Genomic DNA, 9,544 nt, shown 5'->3' on the forward strand with positions numbered 1-9,544 from the left:
TAATTTTATTAGATGGCTCAAGAAAGTAAACTACTGTTCCCTTCTCCACGATCTTCTTTAGTATACATACTCTGAAAGTGACAATCCTATGAACCGGGCAGCATCTCCCTACATTGAAGGGAGAGAAAGACGATTACAATAAAAAATTGAACAGTTTCGTTATTTTTGGATTTTATTTGATACAAAACTACTACTGGTAATTGTAAACTATTAAATTATTTTAGTGATTTCTTAATAAAAGTAACCAGAGACCAAATTTTGCATATTTTCTAGGTGTTCATAAAAAAACTAAAATGTGGTTAACCGGATAAAAAACTATAACCACATTTTGGTTAATCAGTTTAAAAAAATAATTTTAAAAATTATATTTATATTTATTTAATTTCCTTTTTTTCTCCTCTTCCATTCTCTCTCTCCTCTTCTCTCTTTCTCCCTTTTTCTCCCCCTTCTCTCTCTCTCTCTCTCCCCTATCTCTCTCTTTCCATTTCTTCCTCTCTTTTTCTCTCTCTCTCTCTCTACCTCGTCTTTCTTTCTTTCTCCCTTGTCTCTCTATCCTTCTCTCCCTCTTTCTCTCTCCTTCCCTCTTTCTCTCTCTCTTTTTCTCCCTTTCTCTCTTTCTCTCCTTCTCTCTCTATCTCTCTCTCCTTCTCCTTCTCCCCCTCCCTTCTTTCTCCTCCCCTTCCTCTCTCTAATCATCTCTCCCTTTTTTTTCTATCTTTCCTCCTCCTCTCTCTCCCCTCTTATCTCTCTCTCCTCTCCTCTCATTCTCTCTCTCTCTCTCATATATCTTTTCTTTCTCCTCTCTTTTCCCTTTTCTCTCTCTTTCTATCTCTCCCCTCTCCTTTCTCTCTCTCTCCTTTTCCCCTCTCTTTCTCTCTCTCTTTTTTTTCTCTCTTTCTTTCTCTCACTCCTCTCTCTTTCTTTTTCTTCTTTCTCTCTCTCTCTCTCTCCCATTTTTTCTCTCTCCTCTTCTTCCTCTCTTCCTTTCTTCCTTTTCTGTCCTTCTCCTCTTTCTTTTTTTACTCTCTCTTTTCTCTTTCTCTCTCAACCTTCTATCCCTCTTCTATCTCTTTTCTCCTATTCTCTCTAAAGCGAGAAAGAAGAGAGAGAGAAGAAGAAGATATAGGAGGATAAAAAAGGAGAGAGATAAAAAGAGAGAAGAAAGATAGGAGAGAGAGAAGAAGAGAGAGAAAGAGGAAGAGAAAGAGGACAAAGAGAGAGGGGAGAGAGAGAGGATGGGGAGAGATAAGGAGAGAGAGATAGAAAAAGAGAAGGAGAAAGAGAAAAGAGAGGAGGGGAGAGAGAAGGAGAGAGGGAGAGGAGGGGAGAGAGAAAGAGGGAGGGGGAGAGAGATGGAGAGAAGGATAGAGAGAAAGAAAGGGGAGGGGGAGAAAGAGGGAAAGGGGAGAGAGAGAGAGAGATAGATAGAGAGGAGGGGGAGAGAGAGAAAAGAAAGAGAGGAGGAGAGAGAAAATAGGAGAGAGAGAGAAAAGGAAGAAAAGAGGAGAGAGAGAAGAGGGGGAGAGAGAGAGAAATGGGAGAGAGGGGAGAAAGAGGGAAAGGGGAGAAAGAGAGAGAGAGAAGAAAGAGAGAAGAGGAGGGGGAGAGAAAATGAGAGAGATAGAAAGAAGGAGATAAGAAAAAGTTACTCGTAGCATTTAGAAAGAAAATTATTTATATTAGAAATAATTATTTATAGAAAATACTGAAAAGAGATAAGAAAGAAAAAGGAACGAAAGCAATGGAATGGATTTCATTATTTACAAATGTTACTCGTATCATTTAGAAAGAAAAAAAAATTAGATTGAAAAAATTCAATTAAAAAAGGTTTAAAAATTTGGGTTTTTATATGTAAAAATATTAATTTTTATGTAAAAATATATTTTTATATGTAAAAACTAATTTTATAATATAAAAATCAGTTTTTCTATATAAAAACCGGTTATTTTTAAAATTCAATTTTTGCTTTAATAATCGATTAAAAATCGATTTTAAATTTCACTAACCGGTTAATAATCGGTTTCATCATGTAAAATCAATTTAGTTAATTAATTAATACTGTATTTTTAATTAACCAAAAAATTGGTTTGATTTTTGGATTAACCAAACCATGAACACTCCTAATATTATCAAGTCAAAATGTATAATAATAAATAGAATTTTTATTTGTGTAGAAAAATGCTTTTGACCAAATAAAGGAAATTAAATGGAAAAGAATGATGAACTGAAAGTAATAAAAACTGTACGTCCTAAATCTTAAATTATATTAATCACATGTTAGATCCTTCAAAGTTCAAACCATGTTTCTTTGAACACAAAGCAATGATTTTTGGTAAACACTCAAATAAAGTTATATCTTTATATAAAGTTAAACGTTAAAAGTTATTAATTAATAATTTAGTTAAATATATTAAATTATTGAATAATAATACAATTTAATTAATTATATATATTAAATTTTAATTATTAAAAAATATTAAAAAAAAAAGACGTTTTACACGTCTTTATAAATAGCAATTGATATATATTTTTTAATCGTTTGAACATAAATCACAGTTAGTATTGTGTTTTTAATAAACAAACCATAAATTCCAGCAAGTTACTGCGATTTGTGAACAAATTTCAGTTTTACATAGTAAGAAAATATCCACCGCTATTTATTATCAATTAACTAGAAATATATACAACCCAACGCGATTTAATAAAGACTTTAAAGACAATAAAACGATACAATGTTAGATAGTTATATTTTACTACATACTACGTACACTTTACGCTGAATAAAAATAGAACATACATACGTAAATAATATTAGATCAAAAATTGTTTTATTTGTTAATTTTTTGTTTTATTTAGGTAACAAATCCTTTAATTTTCCATCCCAACTCAAATCAGAAAAAACACTTTTGCCTTTAACAATTATTATTAACTAAAAGAATGTAAATGTTATTTTAACATTAAACATTATACTTATATAAAACTTTTTATCTCGATAGGATGCCAAATTGGATTTCTTTCAATATTTTATACTAAAATTTTCAGAAAATAATTATATTCACTTTTTATTTACGAATTGGATTTAACTTGTAACATACAAATATTCAATTATACATTTAACGAGGATGTTTAATCGAATTATCTAATAAGATTAGACAAATTAAATATTTTACAAATAAATATATCTAAGTAAATATTAAGAGGATAAAACTTTTTTATATTATCAATTCATAAAGAATAATGGTCAATATATAATAAATATATGATAATAAAGGGAACATAGTTGATGCCGTCAAAGCATTCATTAAAAGTGGAAGTGTAATAAAGAGAGAAGCGGCAGCTCTGGTGGTGGTCAAAGAAAACAACTGGATGGAAGACATGACTTGAATAATATGTAATTATGATGACCTTAGGGGTACTTGCTATTGCTATTGTAAAATGGTAATTTTGAATTTTCTGTTAAATATGTATAAATTAATAAAAAAGTAAATGTTAATTTAGATTTATTAAGGTAATTTAATGTTAATTAAAATGGTATGTTTTATTCATTAAATTGTATTTCTTTATTAATACGAACTAATATTGCTCAATTTTATCTAAAAATTTATTGTGATTCAAAATTTTTTATGAAACATAAATTTGATAACTTTTGTTTAGATATAGTTACGGGTTCAAATTTTGTCTTGTGCATACAGTAATTTATTGGTTAGCGATTACCCCTTAAATAAAGTTTCGATCTATAATCTTTGACCTATTAAATTAGAGAATACCTTAAAAAAAATCAAAATTAAACAAAATAAAACAATAAAACATTAAAACCTAGAACCAAATTGGAGTGCCATATTTTGTTTCTTTTATACAAAAATAACTATAATAAAATAATATGTATAAAAATAATAATATCTACCCTTTAAATTTTCAGAGACAATAGTCAGAAGAAACGAGTAAAAATACACCTAAGAGATAATACATAATAAAAGACAAAAGTGTCTCTTAAAAAATTTAAATTTACTTGATACATTTGAAAAACGTAATCAAAATTATCTATATATTCATATTTGTTATGAAAATGTTTTGGAGTTAAAATTTAAGAATTAAAACTAGTTATAATTTGTCTTTTTATTTGCTTTTGTTTGTATTTCCCAAAAATAAAATTACTAAAAAAAAATTTCATCGTCATTTTCTCTTAGCTAGGGCTTCAGCAGTTATTTTATTAAAGCTCTACGAGGTTCCCTCTGAAATAACATTGGAGGGTTTAATTTGTGAGTAACAATAGTTAACACTTAACAGAGAAGTAAATCTGACTAACAGATGTATAATATTTAAATACAAGGAGTTAGTATTAGTTTTTGAAGAATATGTTTATAATAATTTTTTATGTGTTCGTTGTTGGAAGCATTAATAATAGTATATGGTTACACAAAAAATGTGATACATAATGGAGAAGAAAATTGTGGTGTATGGGGAGATGGTAGGTAGACAAGTATGAATAGGGGGACCTATGTGATTAGGGGGACGCACGTGCAATCCTGACATGGTTGAAATCGTGGGACAGTTACCCTCAAAACCCACAATAATGAAAGTGAAAGAGAAAAACTATGCTACTTCTATGTCTATGTCTTATGTCTAACCCCATCTTCTCCCTGTTTTTCTGTACCATCCACTCCTAACTTCCCACGTGGAAACACACGTGCGGCTGCCCATCAACCCTAAAGTACTATTATCTACTGCCACTCTCATCCCTTATTATTACCCTTCACATCTCATCTTCAAACGGCGGTGCTACCTTTCACTTTTCACGAAAAAGTTTACAAAATTCCACACCTTTTAGTTTTAGCACCACCATATAACTATAATGTAATTTAAGCAATTTTATTTGTGATTAAACAATATTAATATGTGGACGGAAAAATATGAAGAAGCTAATAATAAATTAAATCTGCTTTATATATATATATAACATGAGGCAAATTTTTAGATAGAATTACTTCTAATAAAAACACATCTATAATCATTTTATAATGGAATATAATAATACGCGTACTAACAAAGTATTATTACATGAGTAATAATATGGGTAAAATGTCATTAGGTTTTATTATGTTTCATGTTTATAGTAAAATTTTTTACACACAAATTTATATTGACTACTTCTAAGTATTTTATTGCCTTTTAAAGTTTTTTTTTATCTCTTGTAACTTGTTTATTTTTTGTGTGATCTACTCTCTTAATTAAATGTTTTATTATTCTTCACTCACATATTCAAATCACTTAAAATAAATTTTTCTACCATCTTTTTAATATGTGTTGTTCTAACTCTCTCTCTTATAATCATTTCTTATTTTATCAACATAGGTATGATTATTTATTCATCTAAACATCCTGATTATAACCATACTAAATTTATGGTCATACTTATTTTTTGTTGTCCAATATTTATTTTATTCCGTACAAAGTTTAATAGCGTGGCGAAAAGATTCATTTTAATGATTAACAAAATTGCTTTATTTTATCCATATAATTAGGTGATCTGCTCCAACCACTTGTCTACCACTTTATTTTGTTAAGTGAGTGTGAAAGGAAGATGATGAGGCCAAGCCAAGAGTACAGCCTCTGCCACTGCCATGAAAGGCAAATCAAAGAAAGCCTTGAAGTTTCTGCAGCCATAACAAGGCTCATATACATATGTGTTGTTCTTTTGTCAAAAATGAGAACGAGTCTTATCAATTATAGTATGTTGTTTTGACAAACTCATCTTATTGTATTGTCATGCAATGATGCTCATAGTACATTTAAGAAAAAAAGTAAAAAGAAAACAAAAAACTACGGATTGATGTTAAAATTAATATATAAAAGAAAAATTTAGTATACTATTGATGTAAATCATGTTATTGTGTTCATCGATTATCTCATACTGTTCACAGAAATTTTCTTTTCCAAATACTGTACTATTGTACATAAATAATAATTAGATGACTACATAAATGTATTTAGAGTAAAGTATTATTTTTGTCCCTAACGTTTGGAGTAAGTCCTATTTGTGTCCCTAATGTTTAAATCGTCCTATTTGTATCTCTAACGTTTATAAAAGTGATTCAATGTTATCCTACTATCAATTATACTAACAAATCAGATTATATTTTTTAATTATTCTCACTTGGATGTATTTATTCTCGATTAGGTCTCACTTGAATGCGTTCGATTTTAATATTATACCCACTATTTGTTTTTAGATTCAATTATGTCACTAGAAAAGTAAATTATGTAAATGTTGTAGGAATTAGTTTCAACTTTTGATAAGCTATTTTTTGGAGTGGATCATCGATTCTATCCTAGACATTTGTATTCTAACTTCAGGAAGAGATTTTTAAAACTCAAATTAAAGCATTTATGATGTGTAATTGACGGTAGGATAACATTGAATCACTTTTACAAACGTTAGTGATACAAATAGGACGATTTAAACGTTAAGGACACAAATAGAATTTACCCTAAACGTTAGGGACAAAAACGATACTTTATTCAATGTATTTAATATTAAGAAACGTATCCAAATAATTTTATATATCACAATGTTACATGTTTATATTTTCTCTATGAGAAAGTTTAGGGAGCCAACAATTTTTGTATTTTGTGGTCAGTACTTAATCATCAAAAGAAAAGTGAGTGATCTTTTACCATTAGATATAATCTCACACTATTAAAAGCACTATTGATGACCAATTGATGGTTACAAAACACAAAAGTTACTTAACACTCCTCTTTTTCTATTGGTTATAGTATTCGTCGGATACTCAAATTTAATTCGGTAAAATTCGATCAGACCTGATCTAATTTAGTTTGGATATCGAATTTATGGTTGTAAAATCGAAACCGATGATCAAATACTCAATTAAATTATATATAATACATTAAAAATATTATATATATTATTTTTATCCTATTTAAATTATTATACATTTTGAACTTCTGAAGGATATTGATAGTGCGCTCAACATCAGATTAAAGCATCATTTGTTGCTTCATGCTTGAGGGAGAATGAAGAATACGATGGTGGTGCTATGATCAGAACAACAAACGAATATCATCAAATTGGAACGACAACAAGAGATAAAATTATATGTTTAAGAACAAATTAGCTTTCAACAAAATACCTAAGGTAAAAATAGAAAAATTTAAGGAAAATACCGCGACTCTAATTAGTCTTATGTTAGAATTCATAATAATAACTTATGAATAAATATCAAATGTTGTTCTTTTTAAAATGTACATCAAAGAGTGTATATTTATAGTCTAATAAGAATACAATCTAATATGCTTTTTTTTTTTTCAAAAGATTTAGAGGCGAAGAAAAGCTACATTATCCGATAATGATCACATCTTTTCGCTTTTAGATCATGCTATTAATTTTATCTTTAACATCTAACTGAAAGGGGAAGGGAAAAAAAAAAAGAAAAAAAGAAAAGAAAGAGAAGAAATTGATGGAGGGTACAAGGGATAGGCCTCTTTCCTCGATGGCATAATTGTGATCTACGTGTATGATATGATGTTGCTCTCTCCATTATTATTTTACGGTATATGATATGATTTGATGTGGTTCTCACCAATTATTGTGCTACTAATGCCACTACATAGATGAATTCCAACCAACACTGTCCCCTTCAATCACAGATAACTTCACCTCACATTTATAGTTAAAATGGTACTTCTTGTATGTGCAGCTATATATGTGTATAAGTGTAACATTTGATCATCTTTTAATTTATATGAAGCCCTTCTTAAATTAATAATTTTCATCAACATATACTCTCTCTCTCTCTCTCGCTCTCGCTCTCTAAGAAGTGTGTCATCTTTCATTGACAAGATAATTTTTTTGGGTTTCGAGGAAATATCAAACTAACTAACGAAGTTGAAGCTTTTTACAAGCGATAGTTGCAAATATTATTATAAAAATACACTCTAATAAATACAACAGAAATTATATTGTCCAATTGAATTTTATCTTATTAATACATAATTTGCTGACTTTTGAGAAATATAATTATTTAGCTATAGATTTGTACGAGATGTCTCTGGTACGGTTTGAAGGGTGGATCGGAAACCCGCGGACAGAGCTGGAGCCGGGTCGCTTGACTGGAGCAATGGGGGTGGTACCTGCAAAGATACTCCGACGCTCAAGTCAGAATGGATCTAAGAGGTAGAAAGTGTGAGGAATGAATGAATACCTGGGGGGACCTGGGTCCTCTTATTTATAGGTGAATATCTTATCTTATCTTATTTGGTTAAGATAAGAAAGAGATATTTGGGTTAGAGGTTTTGAAGGGCCGGTGTTTGGGCCTTTGTGTGGAAGCGGGTCGTCCCCGGGTAACCGGGTATGCGGGATCCGAAACATGGATCCGTAACAGTTGCCCCCGCAGCGGGAGAGCGAGCGAGGTCGGTCTGTCGCTGGGAGACGTTTGTCATGGGCTCGACTTTTTCTCGGGTGCCCGTCTGGTTTCTTTGAGATGAGGTCGGTGCCTCGGTCTCCGTGTTTGTGGAAGATTCGTCTGACCGTTTAGGTCTGACGTGACTCTTCCGTATCGGTCGCGTCTGTTGCGTTCTTCGAGGTGTTACCTTTTTTCGAGGGGTATTTATTGCAGGTTGTGTTTTTTCTTTTTTGTCCTTGCGTTTGTTTTGCTTTCTTAAGGGTATTTTCGTCGTTGTACTTCTTTCAAAAACCGTTTTGGTTTTCCTCCTTTAGTTCCCTCGTTTTGCTTTTACTTCTCTATTGCTTCTCTTTCTGGTTACAGCATTTCCCTTTCTCCATTTTCGCCTTCTGTGGTTTCGGTTGGATTTCTTTTGCGGCGTCTTTCCTTGGGGTTGTCTTCCTTCGATTTATCAGGTTAGCATCTCTTTTGTTTCTTTTTGCTTTCTTCTGCTTTATTTTCTGCAGCATTTTGTTTTTGTGTTTGCTAAGTGTAGGCTGTTTTAGAGTAGTTTTGTGGTGTTTTTATGGTGGTTTAGATAGTTCTGTTGGTTTCCTAGAAAAGGGTTAGGGCGAGTGCCACCGTATAATTGGTGGTGTGCGGTGGCGGTATTTTTTGGTTTTTTACCCGCCGTCGTTTTCTGCCGTGAGGTTTGGCTGACGGTGGTGCTCGTCGATATTTTAGGTATGGCTCGCCGACGGATGGAGGGTGTGAGGGCTCCGGTGGCCCCGGCGGGGGGTGTCCCTGACCTTTTTTCTTGGGTCACCAGTGATGTTTGGGGGACACCGTCGCGGATGACGGAGGCGGACCTCCAACGGCTCCGTGATGAAGGGGCTGTTTGTGGGGGTGGCGATGCCGAACGCCACTACGAGCTTACCCTCTCTGGGGTTGACGAGAGGGTTTGCTATACTAATCTCGACTCCCCGACCGTGCCGGATTGGATGTGGGTGTATGAGGCGATGTTCACCCGACTTGGTGTTTGGCTTCCCTTTTCTCCTTTTGTTCAGCAGTTGTTGAATCGGTGCTCCGTGGCGCCGCCCCAGCTACATCCGAACAACTGGGCGGCAATACGGTCTTTTGAG

Source organism: Arachis ipaensis, chromosome B06 (genome assembly GCF_000816755.2).
Source record: "Arachis ipaensis cultivar K30076 chromosome B06, Araip1.1, whole genome shotgun sequence".
Taxonomy (NCBI): domain Eukaryota; kingdom Viridiplantae; phylum Streptophyta; class Magnoliopsida; order Fabales; family Fabaceae; genus Arachis; species Arachis ipaensis.